This window comes from Acartia tonsa, chromosome 10 (assembly GCF_053477335.1).
Source record: "Acartia tonsa isolate MP-2025a chromosome 10, ASM5347733v1, whole genome shotgun sequence".
NCBI classification, from domain to species: domain Eukaryota; kingdom Metazoa; phylum Arthropoda; class Copepoda; order Calanoida; family Acartiidae; genus Acartia; species Acartia tonsa.
The window spans coordinates 15,526,093-15,542,394 of record NC_137269.1 but is presented as its reverse complement, the minus strand read 5'-3'; the positions used below and the strand labels follow the sequence as shown (position 1 = coordinate 15,542,394).

The window sequence follows — 16,302 nt, the reverse complement described above, 5'->3', positions numbered from 1 at the left end:
TTTTTTGCCGTTTCTCGGCGGTTTTCGGGGATTGCGACGCCGTTTCTTCACAGTTCCATGTTGTACCCCTATAAAGCAACTGCCATGCAAAATGTCAGACCTGTAACTCTTTTTTTAGTTGAGTTCCTTTGACTTTTAGTTTTGGTTTCAAAAAGTGTCACTTTCGCCCCCCCCCCCCCCTCTTATTTTATAAAAGAGGGAGAGGGGTCGCTCTTTTTGGGATCTGATAAATATAATTAACAAGAGTACTATATTAGCCCCCACTTCATTTTTTAATTAGTGTGCCAAGCTCCTTTAAATCTAAAAATGAAAGAACTCAAATTATATTTAGCTATTAAAAGCACAAAATCAACCAAAATTATAGTATTAAAAGATGATTCATTCAGAGAATTATAATTACGTAGTTACTTACAACAAAAAATAATTATTGTTCCATGACTTCTAGTATTTTCAACATAATAAAATAAATATGTAAATAATATAAATTTGATTTAATATGATTAAAAATATTAATAATGTAATTATTAATTAGATAATTTTAATAAGTAAATGAACTTAATCAAAAAGAAAAGGTGATTATTTATGAAAGAGATAAGAAAGTTTCTACACATAGTAAAATATTTGATAACATATATCAATGTGTAAAAACTCTCAGAACTCTTCAATAAATAGTCTCAATTTCAGTAATTTTCAAAAATCTTTAATGAGTATTACCAACAAAAATGAATGTGTTTAAATAGTTTTTAGAAATTCAATAGTACAAAGAATAGTCCAAGATTCTCTTATAGTCAGATAGATATAAATACACACTACTTCACTCCTATTCAATTTTTTTAGTACATTTACCATTTTTATGTACTCTTTGATTTAAGCATTTAATTTAAACAAGAATTTTTAGAAAAAATGAAATGATTAATATGGCTTCTTTTGTTTTAAGATTATTTAATAGGAAACATTATAAAATAAAAATAATGTTTATTTTGGTTAACCCTGTGCATTTTTAAAAATCGTCAACCTAATAAAAATTTTTTTTGGGGGGTGGAAATGTCTAGTAATTTGAAGTAAACATTGAGCAAAAGTAACTAAATCATACAAATCTATACTTTTGTTAAATGAAACTAAGCAAAAGGTACAAAGACAAAATAAAAAAATATAAATTTCTTCTTTCTGTAACTCAGTGTTCAATGTTTACGCCAAGTTAGCATATCCTTCCCTCCCTTATGAAATAGTACCTATTAAAACTAGTACATGACCTTGACCAAGCCAAGCATATATCCACATGCAGCAGTACACTCAGTTCAATATACAATATCATATGACATAGATGTTCTACCCAAAGAAAACTGTATTTTTTCTTCAAACTTTCTGCGATTTAAAAATAACTATTTTTGCGATAATGTTGTTTTTCTGCATCTTATTGCACAATTATATGTTGTTATTATGTTAAAGAACAGAAATGAGCATTATTTTAAAGAAACTGATGTTAAAACTGTCTAATGAGAAAGTTTGAGTAAAAAAGATTTTCCAAGGTTCACAACCCTGTTAATAAAAATATAAAATAAACAAAAATTAACACATTTTATTTTAAACAACAACTTTTTTACATTTTTATTTACCATATTTTTTCATTTTAAATGACATGCTGTGCTTTTAGTTAAAAATACTTAAAAGATATCGCCAAACATTTTATAGTATTTATTGAACAACTACTGGCTTTGTGCAATCATGAAAAGGTTGTTAATTAGTTGTATATTACATAAAAGAATAGTTATTATAGGAAAAGACAAATAAATAACTACTTATATCAATGACTGAAAATGTTTTTGAATGTCAAGCACCTTTTTTTCTCTCGTACGAAGCAACATATACTTTATATTATCGTTTAACCTAATCAAATTTTAATCCCAAGAGCTGTAGAACTTTTCTTTATTAAGATAGCAAAACCTAATTTTTTTTACTGTGAGCATAACGTGTCATATAAATATGAAGAAGCAGTAACATATTATATATGTTTAGAACACAAAGCATTTTACTTAAATTGGATGAGCACAGTATAGAGTATAGAGTAACACAACCTCACATTATTTATGTATAGGTTAATTATTTATTAAAGTGGATAGTTCAGGAACAGTATCTTGTTTGTGAACTTATTCAACACAAAGCTATGAGACTGGACATGACACTAAAACAAAAATTTAACATGAATTTAAATATCTGTTTTAAATATTTTTGTTCATGAAAACCTTTTGATTTGCGGGTTTGATAGGTCAAGAGTGTTTAGGAAATCTAAGTATTAGGCATGCTATATGTAATTTGGGGGAGGGGTAAGTCAAAAAGCCTAAGAGCCATTGTTCCAGAAAAAACATCATGGTACTGTTCATTGAATGTCCTCTTATTCTGTAGTCTTGTGCCATTTTCATGTACCTTACATTGTTTCCTTTCTAATAATACATTTTAATATATTATCAGTATAAATTTTATTATATTTCTAGTTATTTGTCATTTTTTATTGTATTGTTTTTTTTCCACCAGTTTCTACAAAATTTACATCACAGTTAATTAAAGTTTAAAAAAATCTCGAAACCTTTGCTTTAATTAATATTTTGAAAATTTTTATAAATGTTAGGAAAGGAACGTTGTAGATATCTTTTAATCTTATATTTATGTGCATACGTAATCCATATTTATTTGAAAACTTCATTATTTAATCTACTCTATGTCGGAAAATAACACTTTGATGTGTGATACGAAAACTTCAATAAATCCCCGCCCTACCCCCCCCCCCTTAACTGTGATCAACAAATTTTGTAGAAACTGGTTAATTGTTCTTTTTATACATTCGTTTTGTAACATTTTTGATTTGTTTTATTATTGATTGTCAATATTTTAAATACTTATTCAATTCATTATTATGATAGTGTCGCTACTCTATAACTCGTCGGTAAAATTTGTAAACTCCACCAGTATATGTAGTATAAAACCTATAGTTACTACTGTCTAGACTCTACTATTGCTACGCAATTTAGACTTAACAGAAATTTTAAAATCTAATTCTAGACTGCAGAATATTACAGCTTGTTGCTGCGTTACCTATTGCCATTATTATTCTTGTTATAATATTAACTTATTTTAGACTGTTTAATTTGGTATAATTTGTTTGTATATTAAATTGAAATGTTAAATATTACATACACACACAAATATTATATATATCTCATATCTTATTCAATAAATTCAATTGGATTTCAATATTTTGTTATTTTTATTGGCATTTCTATTTTACATGTATTATATGTCCGTCTATAATTTAAAAACGGATAGCACTAATAAATGTTACTTTAGTATAAGGATAAAACAGCTATTAAAAGGGAATCTATTTATTACCAACTTATGCTCTGAAAAGTAAATACTAGTTCTGTGTCGAGGGGGGTCGGATCTGACACTTTTGCGTAAACAGGGAGCATAGGCTTTTAGGAGTGAGAGGATAGGTTATTAAAGAAAAAAGTGTATTTTTCTTATATTTAAAAAAAATATTGGGTTTGGCCTCCGAGTTTAGGTGCTGCTTGCCTCTAGGTTGTCTCTGGACAGGTTTAAATAAAAAAAAAAAAAAATTTTAAGAGTTAGAAGTCAAATTGTAAAACAAAATATGCATCCTTTTGAATGTTATTAACATATTTGAAGATAAAAGATGCATATTTTGTTTTATAAGTTGAACTCTAACTCTTCAAAAAAAATTTTTTTTCATTTTTACCTGTCCAGAGACAACCTGGAGGCCTGCAGCACCTAAACCTGGAGGCCGAATCCAATTTTTTTTTTAAATATAAGAAAAATACACCCTAAAAGTAAACTTTTTTCTTGTATAACCTATCCTCTCACTCCTAAGACAAAGCATATGCTCCCTGTTTACGCAAAAGTGTCAGATCCGACCCCCTCTTATTACTGATCTTTCTTAACCCTTTCCTATTTCTAATGTGTGTGAATATTAGATAAAAAACTCTTTTTATAATAATGGTTCTGATATACGTGGATGTATTGACAGGGGAAAATTTGTCGTTAATTGAGCTTTATAATATGGATTCCATTTATTGGTTAGTACGTGCATCCAGTATCTTTATTTTAGCCGGCTGCGAGTATTACTTTGTCAGAGTACAACAAATCTGGTGCAACATACAAGTAATTAACGATTTTTAAAAAGCAAGGTTTCAAACATTGCACATCGAAAAATAAAAAAATGCTATTGATTCAGTAATTGTTGCAGATAAATTTAAAAAATAGCTAGCGCCAGGGACACATTCACTTATAGAGATCTTTACTACTAATAAATGCAAAATTGTCCATGCTTTGCTTTATTCTATCACATGGTTTATAGTAAAATATGCACTTGGAACAATTTGTACAAAATAGACAAATAGACATTAGACAAATAAAGAAAAGAAAACTAAGACAACATTTAAGTCCTTAAGTATTGCAGATTGAATAAGGTGACAGTGGCTCGCACAGTGATTCACGAGAAAAATAGGGGAATATAGGCACTTTCAATTTTAAGTTAATGCACGGTAACAACATCTGAGAAATCAGAATTTTACACAGAAGGATCAATGGAGGGGCGACCCTCTTCTAAAAATCCGATTAACAAGAAGAAACTGATCAACCAAATATAAGAGTTAAAGAGTATCTACACTGTTATTCTAAAAAACTCGGCAAGACTTGGCAGCCATAGTCGTATTTTTTGGATTACATGAAAATAGTCTTGATGATAGACATAAGCTATTATTTTGCTATGGAGAAGCTACATCCGCCAAATAAAGAAGGCCACAGCTACATATTTAGCCACGCTTTAATCTTCAGTGAGCCGCAACCCTTGCGGCTACAGGTGCAAATGATAAAAAGTCTCTAGAATAACTCGATTGACTGTAAGGTGTGTAAACTTGTAAGTAATTTCTATTAAATCAAAAACATGATTAATTTTCATTTAAAAATTTTGATTCCTTTTTATTAAGTGCATTATACAATGTATATGCATTGGAAAAAGCGATTGGTCAACAGGTGTATTATATCCTAATAGGCTCAACGAAAAAATAGAATTCAAAATCTTAGTTTCAGAATACATTTTTTTGCAATTTTAAGTAAGACATAAATTTCTTTACAGGTATTAGATTTTAATTTTAAAAAAGACTATAAAATGCACATACAAGCAAATGAGGAACGATTTGTAAAGACGTTAACAAAGATGACAACATCCTAAGTTAGAGCAGCAAAGCAAATGAAGGGAAAAAGTAGAATTACAGATTGCGAGATGCAAATGAACAGACATACAACCACCTTGTTCCTTATGAATTCTTATTATGACATATTAACATAATCTTATTTGCTTAGCTTGTTAATAGAAGCGAAGCTACTTTAGTATTCCAAATACCCGTCAGAAAATATTTAGGAAATTAGTTTTTTAAATGCAATGCTAATTGGATAGATAGATGTTTGTTTTTGTTAAGATATACATATGATTTTGATTCGTTAGTCAGTTAGTAATAAAATATTGCTGATATGTTTTCTAGTATGGCTCTGAATCAAATTCATTTCACTGGATCAAAACAACTTCAAATACATTTATTGTATAGTATCATAGAAATTTTTCCAAAAAGAAATTAAAAACCTTGTTTTGTTGCCCCTCAGGACCAAAAAAACCGGAGGCTCCACGTATCTGTCATCGATATTGAGCCGTAAAGGACAACTTTATTTGCCGGAGTCTGGTTTTATATTTTTTTCGCTCCAGGAGTAGTTCATCCGCACTAAAATTAGCTGCTGAGTTTTTTTTGTCTTTCTTGTTAATTTATGCACTTTATTATATAGAGAAAATATTGATTTATTTTTTAATGTGCAATAGAAAACCGAGTGCAAAAGTGATTTTAACTCATTTCTAAAACAAGGATGACAAATCTATTAAAGCGAAGAAAAAAGGAATATTAACAAACGATTCACCAGGAGGTGTAAAACCATTAGGGGAAGAAAAAGGTAAGGTTAGCCCTCACAATTTCAATTTTATGGTGGGTGTTCACACTTTTATACACCCCATACCACACGCCATTGAGTGGCAGTGCTTTAAATATTAAAGAAATTTTATTATTTTTACTATATGAAAATACTAGCGGATACGCCCTTAGCATCTATTGAATTTGGGTAGGGAAGGGCAGAAAATAGCCTAAACCCAAGACTTAAATCCAAAAAAAATAGTCTTAAACCATCCTGGAATCCTTTCAGATCTAAATCGGTTCAGTATTAATTGAAATCTTAAACTTCAGACAAAACAACCTTTCTTCTTAATTTATTTGGATATTACAAATTGGGATGTAATATTGCATAGTGCCTAAAACTTCACAGAAATCACTACGCCAAAAATGACGGTATATGATGATTAAATCATATGTTACATGACCAATTTAGAAAAGCTTCGCTTTTATACTTGAACCATTTAGGGTTTTATGTTTGAGATTTTATGTATATTTGGTGTCAATGCCCGCTTCTAAACTCTTTATTATTTATCCACACATATACCCCCCCCCCCCCCTCTTTTTATACCTCGCTTAACCCTACCTTCCCAGACTCCTTCAAAACATATATATTTATTTTCACTATGTCCACCCATTTTGGGGCCCCGCAGGGATTATTTTTCTTAAATAATTTATATATCTTACAAATTAATAAGAAAACAAATTATTTTAAATATTAAGAAGAAATTAGTTTTTTTAAGAATCCTATTTATCCCTGTTATGCTATCTTCAATATTTTTCAACCATATCTTTGCCTGTTGAGTTGTTTGTGCATGGATAGGGTTAAGTATAGGCAGTTCCTACTAGGAGGGAGAGACACTTGTAGAGTGGGGAGGGGGCAAAGCATGAGATAGGATATAGGGTTATCATGGTACTCAGACCATTGCTTTGGTGTAGACGCATGGGGGAGGGGTAGGGTGTGGGTGGAATTTAAGAAGGGTTAAATTAACCATATAGAAAGAAAGCAAAAAATAAATGCTTGTGTGTAAGTTAAGGCATGTGGGGGAAATGTTTGGGGGAGTGGGGAGGGGGGTGGTGTAAGTATGTTGCTTCAAAGGCTTATTTTTGTAGTGTCTCGCCCGCGCCTTAAGGGTTAACACATAACTCAACATGCAGTGATAAAATATGTGACAAAAAAATTCTTTTTGGGAAAAATTGTATTAAAAATAAACAGAAGTGTTAATCGAGGTATGTTTATTTTTATTTTCTTGGTATTGAGGCATAGATGCTCTATTACTATGTCCGTACTTCGGTCAATCATTAAACATTGGCCACATCTTTCGTATTACATTTTTTTTATAAAGTTCAAAATCATATAATGAATTTACCAACGAAAATGTCAAACTCAGTGATTTGTTGGCTAATATTTATATATTTAACTTTGTTTTTCTTTAATGTTAAGTAATTCCTATTGCTACGCTACTCATGGACATAATTGTCCTAATTTTATTAAATTGTGCATGAGTTTATGAAGTAATATTTAGGGTAGCCAAAGCCTCTTTTTATCTTTAAGTAAATAATAAATTTCTTGCCACCCTCCGATTTTTATTTCTCCCCTCGCAATATGTAAACAATTGACAATACTAAGAGTATTCTTATATTTATCTTCTACCTTTAATTATCATATTCATCAGTAGTATTTTCTTTAATTAGAAAAAAAATTTATTTCGTGATAGTTTAAATAAATTGATGTTTATTTTTAAATCCATCAAAAACAAGGAGGATACATCCACATAGAATATATACTTACTTACGTAAATGAGAATTCTCTAAAAGGCTAACTTTTATAATAAACTAGCGACTGTGCCCCTAGATGTCCCTTGGGGAAGAGGGTAAGAATAAAATTAATCTTTTTATCTCGGTAGGGTGGAAGTACCCTTCCCCAAAAAGTTGTAAACCTTCTTGGAGCAATAAGAAGCTAAAGGAGAAGATATCTTTACTTATATTATATATATACTAGCGGCTTCGCCCCTAGCCTCTAAGGGCTTTGCCCCAAGAGATGATAAAAAAAAGTTAAGGTGAAATTCGTAAAAAAATAAGGATATATCCGACAAAAAAAAATGGGGGGGGGGGGGTTTTGGGGGGGGTTGGGGGTGTCCCACCCCCCAAGAAAATAGCCTAAAACCACTACAGGACCAGTAAGTATATTCTCTATTGGTTCAGTGGTTACCGAGATCTTAAGCTTCAGACGGACGGACGGACAGACATCATTCTACTTTTTATTATAGATTATAATAATGAAGGAAAGAAGAGTAATAAAGCCTGTTTAGGGTCTGTCTAATAAAACTTGGTGTATTGTAATTACTAATTTAGCAAATAAAACAAATGTATTTGGGTCAAATTAAGAAAATTAGGCTTTTTCATTTTAGTTTATCATAGTTAAGATAACTTTTTAGTGATAGCGTTTATCAATTTGTGATTTTATAGGTAGGCATCTTTTTTATAATAAATGTGATATTTTGATATTTTTTATTAGTAAAATCAAAATTAAAGAATTTGTCTATTAAAAAATCTTCATATACCCTAAAAATAGCTGTTTTCAAAAAATCTAAGTATTGTTTTATATCCAATTTTTTTGTCTAAAGCTTAAGATTTCTCCATTTTAGGGAAGCTACACAAAGGTGATAGATCTAAGGTATTTTCTATTAACATTTATGACATGGGATAAATCTTGGGAAAGATTTAGACTATTTTTCTGCCTTCCTCCCCCCCTACCCCTACCTCTTTTAATATAGAGCCCCTAGATGCTAGGGTTCAGAAACTAAAATTTATATGAAAGGAAAAACTAAATTTTGGTCTTTTTTTACGCAGGTCAAAGTTTCAATAGCTGAGGTAATTTTTTTCCATTGTGCAACCTAAATAATAAGATATTAAAGTTAAAGTAAAAGTTAAAGTTAAAGTAAATCTATCCTTTAAAAATCCTAAAAACATATGAGATGAGTTTAATCAAAAATTAGTTTTGTGTGAGAAAATTGTAAATGTGTAAAGTATAAGGTTAAATTCACCTGTTGTTTATCGATTATATTTTGATAAAAATAATATTAGATATGCCTATATAGCCTACATGTATAGTACCCAAAATATTGCGGGGAATTTTATCAAAACATATAGGTATTATTTATTATTGGCTTGTGGTGTTTTTACAATGTTGCAATTTTTCAAAAATTTTATAGCACTCCTGTTTTATGAGAAGATAATGCATGTCCTTTACTTTTTGAAAAAAATCAAAATTTGTTGGATTTTTGGTACATCTTTTAACTAATATAATTCTTTCTAAAAAGTTATAGTTTCTCAATTTTTTTGTGGGGCTACTTAATCAGCCTTGTTATTTTATTTTTATTCGAAATATGATTTTATGCCGCTTTGATTCTCAGTAAAAAATATTTAGAAAACATAGTTATTTTGCTGAAAAAAACTTTAGCTGTTTTGTTTATTAGGCTAGACTTACCTGTACTTACCCTAAGGCCATTGCATATATAAGGGTTATGTATTTAAATAAAAAGGGTTTGGAAAGGCAATAAGGACTGGTATATGGGAAAGGAGTGTTTTTTTTTAGGGGAGGAGGGGTACAATACAATCAGGCAGTATGTTTATAATGCATGTAAGGGTTAAAGAATGTATATATGGATATTTGGTTTTTATAAAACAGGAAAGAGAGCTTGGATTTTTAAGGGGGGGGGGGGGATTAGGGATCTTAGGATGTATTATTAGTCTGAGAAGGGTTAAATAATCTACAGGTTTAGAAAAAAGGGGGAGGGGATAGTAATGGTTGTTATTGTATGCATGTTATTTAGGGTTAAGTTAAGGTTATTGAACCTCTTATTATACACTCACACACACACATACACGCATATTTATATATTTTGTTTTCAATTTAAGCCTAAAAATTAAAGTCATTGACCTATCCTGAATCTCACCCCTCCCCCCCCCCTAATGGGTATGAAATACAAAACAATAATAGATAGATAGATATAAACAATATAAAGAGTTATTTGTGACTTTTACCAAGATTAGCTGGACAGATAAACATTTTGTTTTTAACTAAATGTATGTTTTGATGGACAGATTTAAGATGGATGGATATAATTATTATATTTTTAATTTCTATATGTGTTTTGGTAATTGGTTATAAATAGACAACTAACAGACATTTCATAGACATAATTATATAATATCATGATAGACGCTCAAATTGATTTGTAGAATGTCTTTGCTTAAAAATATTATTGACTAAGCAAAATTACAAGTTTTTGAATTATTTCTACTTCATATTTTGAATTAAAATATTGTAATAATAGAGTAAAACTAAAATTCTTAGGATTTTATATTGCAAGCAAATCTCAAATGTTTATCAAGTTCGATTTGTAAAAAAAACCTAATTTACCTTAAAATTATTATAGCCGTCAATTGCCTCAGAAAATAGTTTGAAACCTTTCGGTTGATCGGAAGGTATAATTGAGAGGTTTACAAGATCTTAATCTTTATACAGACAGGCATAATTCACTGTGTATAAAAGATGAAATAGATATTGTAACACACTTGAATGTTGATACCCCAGCGGCTGTGAACTTGATGACAAGTAGACACAAGCACCGACAGGGATATTGCACCCAAAGGAAAAAAGTTTTACCACATTTTTTTCCCGCCGGTTATAAAAAGTGTTTCTTAAAACTCTGGATTTATTTTAATATTATTCTTTTGTTTATTTATCTGTAGAACATAAATAATTTTTCTCAATGTTGGGGCAAAATAATTTTCGTTAGGTCGAGCCACTTCTGTTCCACAAAAAATACACAAAATAAAAGCTAAAATTATGAATATTATAGATAAAAAAATGTCAAAAGTCCAATAGGTAATAAATTGTAAGTTGTTGACTTGTAAATTTGCCATTAATATGTGCCTACTCATCTAACCACCACCTTTAAATCTTCAACGCTCATACAAAACAACTGAAAAAACGCAATGTTGTAAAAAGAAAATAGATTGATCCTATTTTTCAAGCGATTTTGATCTATTTATCTTAGATATTAGGTTCTTTATTGTACCTCATTAAAAGTCTTTTGATACAAATTGAGTATTGCAGAGATTACTTATTTTATAATAAAATTTTACTGTTTTGATGGGTTTCTAGCAGTTGCAGCTTCCTAGAAATTATATTGAAAATTATACTCCAACCAGGCTTGCAGTATTTTATAAAATTTACACATTACACATTTTTTATTTACTTAATAATCATGTATAGCTATTATTCTACTATGTGTAATATTCATTGTTAGTTGCGTAGCTGCTCTATATTTATAGCATGTTATTCAACTTTATTGCAAGACCCTTGGTTTTAGCGGATTTTGAAAATTAGAAAACATATCGTTTTTAAAAAAGAGCTCTCAAACACTATTTTTAAAAGTCCCAGAGAAAAAAAATTGTTTTTCCCCTTTTTCTTGTGTCCTACTTATGAACACAATTGTCCTTGATTATTTAAACATATACACACAATTATTCATGTTATAAAAAATTAGACGTGGATTAAACGCTGCAAATTTGTCTTGGTTTGACTACAATTGATTTCATTGTTTGAGGATTGAATTTTATAAAAAATATATAATCTTAGACAACCTTATTTTTCCTCAGTATAATTTGTCATTGTCTTATGTAAACAACATTCTAATAAAATAAATCTAAAACTATCTTTGCTGTGGTAAAACCACGTAAAAAATGAATCGTATTTATCGTAATAGTTTGTATTAGAATTGACTCTGTATTGAGAGCTCCGTAATAATAAAATACAACCATATGCTACAATATTTAGATCTTAAAAGAAGACTACATTTTTAAAGAAAAAAGATTAAGTAAGATTTTTTTATTGGTCTTTTTTTTATATCTTTTTACATTTTACGGAAAGATTTATCTAATATATTTTCTTTCGTTAAACTCTTTTATAAAGTTAAAAAATCAATGTATGGACTGTCCCTTTGTACTAAATAGTTAAGTTTGCAAGCACCCCTTGTTCTCCATGCATAACTAACTAGCCATGTCTCATCTAGAGGCTCATATTCTCAAATTATGTTTGATCAAATATCTATGAAATTTGCAGACTTTGGGTTAAAAACTGGGGTAAAATACATAAATCTTTCTACCAATCTTTATTAGTAGAATTTTGCTTTTGTTGGCTGATAAATGTTTGGCAGAAAAAATGGATTTTTGACTTTTTTATTTGTTTTTTGCTCTCCCCCCGTTTCTGCTATTAAACTTAATTTTGATTTACAAACATGGGAAATGGCAAAAAAAATGAAATCTAAGATAGAACATTATAAAATCGTCGAACCAATAAAAAATGTGAATAATTATTCGTGTTCCATGTGTCTGAACTAACTATAAACGTGCACAATAAAACAAGAACGATGCATTCTTCGATAGAAAATTTGTCAAATTGTATTATTTCATATAAAGATTATAAACATTATCTAAAAAATACATTGATACCCACTGCGGAGATCTCTGTCCCTATGTTGTTGTAACATATATGTACTAATATATTTTGATTAAGAAAGGGAAACCTAAAAAATGCCTAAAAACAATTGTTTCACTTTTTTAGCTCTATTTACCTTTATTGTCCAGAAAATGTCTTAGATATGTTCCAACAGACCTAGCCTAAAACTAAACGTAGCTACGCATCAATATAAAAAAAGTCAGATCCCATGATTTATATAAATTGTGTATATTCTGAGTTTAAATGCAAAATTTTGATGGTAATTTGATGGGATTTCAACTTTATTTTGTCTTCATTTTTATTATTTTTTTGTTGCGAAGCTACTCTGTAATTATAGGGTATCCTTTGGCGTCTGATCTGAAGTTCTAATAAACTCAATTTCTATTCCTTTTAGATACTCTTAAAAGTCATTTCATCGAAATTTTTGTAAATCTATTCGTTATTAATCTTACGCGTGTTGTTGTGGGGTGTAGAGGTCTCAACGCCCCCTTATTAATGAAATTTTGAAATCCTGTGCAATCTACTGTTCTAAAGAATTATTGTTGTCCCTTAAACAATAAACAAATTTTTAAAACCTATCTTACTGTATTACAGTGTACTGTTATGCTTTTATAGAAAAAAAACAGTGTTATTGTTGGGCTTCTCATGGAGATATTTGTCCTTGTTATTATTTTTATTTTTGAAGTTTATCCAACCGAACACAATTTTCTACTTTTAAATGAATCACCAACAGCAATGCTTAATTTTTGCACTAATTTGTAACCGCCAAGAATTTTTAAACAGATATCATCGTCAAAATAAAATTTTAGAAATTTTTTTCTTTAAGAAAACAATAATAGTATAATAGCAGAATATATTTTTTTTGATGAAATCTCGGCAGCTTATGATCACACTGTTATACAGTTAGGGAGTTGAATCCATTTTTATAGAAGCAGAAATATAATCTATGATTATGGTTTGGACCCTCTAAAACTGTAATCTACCTTTCCACTTTCCCCTCTCTTGGTGAAGATATCTTCAATTATAAAGGAGGTTTTGGTTCCTTAATTGTTCCGAATTCACGCTTGGAGAAGTTGCAACTGATAGTAGGAGGATGTCTGAAATACACAGCAAGATATTGTTTCATTGTTAAGATTATTATTTATTTGCACATATAACATTGTATCGGCTTGGCAAGCGTCAAAGTACACCAGTGGCTCCACAACCCTTAAAGGGTTATGCCAACTATCTGGTACAATGTTGCATGGAATTTTTATTGTAAAATATTGTCTCCATTCAATTTAAACTGGCCTGGTAACTAGGTGGAGATGAAGTTCGGCCAATTCCATGCTAGGTACTTAATAATTGTTATTATGTATATTATTATCTAACCTGCACCAAACACAACAAACCAGATGAATCAAACAAATCAAGCATAGTAACATAATTTATAATATATATCTAATAAAATATGTTGTACCTTTGAGGAAAATAAATCTTATCTTATCTTAACACCGATACGATTTTTGAAATGTAAGATTCTACTTTCCCTTCTCTTGGTGAAGATATCTTCAACGCCGATACGATTTTTAAAATGTAAGATTCCACTTTCCCCTCTCTTGGTGAAGATATCTTCAACGCCGATACGATTTTTGAAATTTAAGATTCCACTTTTGCCTCTCTTGGTGAAGATATCTTCAACAAGAGAGACAAAAGTGGAATCTTATATTTCAAAAATCGTATCGGCATTGAAGATATCTTCACCAAGAGAGGGGAAAGTGGAAGGGTAGATTACAGTTTTAGAGGGTCCAAACCATAATCATAGATTATATTTCTGCTTCTATAAAAATGGATTCAACTCCCTAACTGTTATAGTGTTAAATATAAACTGTTAGTTATAAAACAATTAAACAAAGTAGCTGTAATTGGTAACAATGTATTAAAAATATAAAATAAAGTGTTAACGAGGACAATGCTTTATATAAAAGGCTCGGCAATAACAAAATTGAATAGATTTTTAAAATAAAGCTAACAATAAAGTTTTGGCAGGTATTCCCAATAAATAAATTTGAAATTTCTTCTTTAGTTTATAAGTTTTTCAACAAACAAGAAGACATCGGCGTAGAAGGTTTATGAGTGTCTTCGCTACTAAATAACGTGTTAAAAATATAAAATACGGCGTTAAAGTTAAAGAAATCTGGTGTTAAAAGTAGCCATCGTAAAAGCTAATTATGCGAATCAAGACATATTTAGAAAATTCTAAAATTAAAGCTCTTTTTAAATCAAAGATTAAAATGAAAATAAAATAGTACCCTCACCCTTCTAGAGTATGACCAAAAGGTCTATTCTATGAAAGCATAACCCAGATCTTTTGGGACAAACGGACGTACATATATGTATATATATCCACGTGTAACCTCTTTAGCACATTTATAACCCAAACACCTAGTTCATGTTAATCAGACCAGAATTTTGATATTATTATTGTGATATGGTTAAGAAATAATATAATGTCACTATAAATCAAAATCGTCTGCAGTAACAATAAGGAAAACTCTGATATAGGTTTCTAGAAATGATTTATTTCAAATTTTCTAGTCTATTGCTGTTTATTCCTTTCGTAAATTTATTTTCTTCTAATTTTTCTTTTAAACTTTTTTTGTACCTTATCAATATTAAATTAAAGTCTCAAATAGTTGATTCTTTTGTTAATTTTGCGGATTTTAAGTTTTTTTTCGTTATTTTATGAAAAAATATGTTGTTTTGTGTTTACTACACCTACTTGCAGTTTTGCAGTACCTTCTGTGGTTATTTTATTGGTCTATGTCTGATCCAATCAGGGACAAGGAAAGTTGCAACGGAAGAAGCAAAAACATACTGGAATACAAATTATTTGTCCCAATAGTTAAATTTTTTTAGAATTAAAATATTTTGTATTTTGTAACACCTTTTTTTTCGAGCACTGCCATGTCCCTTGACCCAGCTAAAAAAGATTTAAAATTTTACTTTGAACTGATTTTAAATTCTTTATGAAAAATTTGATATTTTAATGTAGTTTTAAGTCAAAAAGCATAATATACAGCAATAAAATAAAATTGTCAGGATAAATATAAAATTGGTGGGTAACATGCAAATTTTTATACAAGATATAATTATGACATAAGAAAGTCTTTTAGGCACATTTTAAAATTTAGATAACTTCGGTAAATGTAGGTAATGTAGTGTGTTCTTAATCTTAAATCAATATGTAGCAATGTTAATTTTATGTCATGATATATGTTTAAGCTAGCTTAAAATTGGCCATAGTGTCGACTTAAAAGTTATGAAAATCTAAAACTCATTCACTTATTCAATGCATATTAGAGTCACTTCAACATAAACTGTGTTCTAAATGAACCAAATAAAATATTTTTTTGTCCGAAAAAACCTTGTCAAAAATATTAAAGTGTTAAAAAAAGTATTTTGCTACTATTACAACATTAGATTATATTTTTTCATTACTTTTTTTTATAAAGTGATGTAATGGGTAAATTAAGTTATTAGATATAACAAGAACAATTACGTAATAAGTAGCTGTGCTTGCTATAAATTAAAAATAATTGCGATATTGCTATTCTTTATTTCATTAAACTTAAAAATCAAAACTCTTAATTGCCAAGTAAATTGTTATTGTTTTCAAAATAATAAAACCTTTTCACCATTTTTTTCTGTTTATTCTTATGCAAAAACCTTAAAAATGAATAAAAACAAATGCAAAAAATGTTGGAAGAGTTTGAATTAAATTTGTCA

At 29.4% G+C, this 16,302-nt stretch overlaps 1 long non-coding RNA gene across 1 annotated transcript; it reads left to right on the top strand.

Moving 5' to 3' along the window:
- Positions 1–43: 43 nt before the first annotated feature.
- On the top strand, positions 44–3,249 carry LOC145329519 (uncharacterized). Its single transcript, XR_013882952.1, has 2 exons — positions 44–572; positions 685–3,249. It is a non-coding gene; the product is annotated as an uncharacterized LOC145329519 (long non-coding RNA).
- The last annotated feature ends 13,053 nt before the right edge of the window (positions 3,250–16,302 follow it).